This window comes from Corvus brachyrhynchos, unplaced genomic scaffold, assembly GCF_000691975.1.
Source record: "Corvus brachyrhynchos isolate BGI_N302 unplaced genomic scaffold, ASM69197v1 scaffold182, whole genome shotgun sequence".
In the NCBI taxonomy this organism is placed as follows: domain Eukaryota; kingdom Metazoa; phylum Chordata; class Aves; order Passeriformes; family Corvidae; genus Corvus; species Corvus brachyrhynchos.
The window spans coordinates 563580-563820 of NW_008236807.1; positions in this window are offsets into that span (position 1 = coordinate 563580).

Here is a 241-nt window from a genome sequence, read left to right on the forward strand (position 1 = left end):
ACCCAACCCCCGTGGTCACGCTGGCTCTCGTCCCGCTGCTCCCACGGTGCCGTTTCACGGGGCCAGCTCCCAACAGAGCCCTAATTAAGGGATTTGGGCTGTGGCTCCGTGGTTTCGGGGGGAGGCAGCAGTGGGGGTGACACACGGGATTTCTCCCTGTTTTAGGGATATTTTGGAGGGGGTTGGAGCTGTGCAAAGGAGTTGGAGGGGTCCCCCCCAGCCTCCCCAGCCCCAGGTGGTG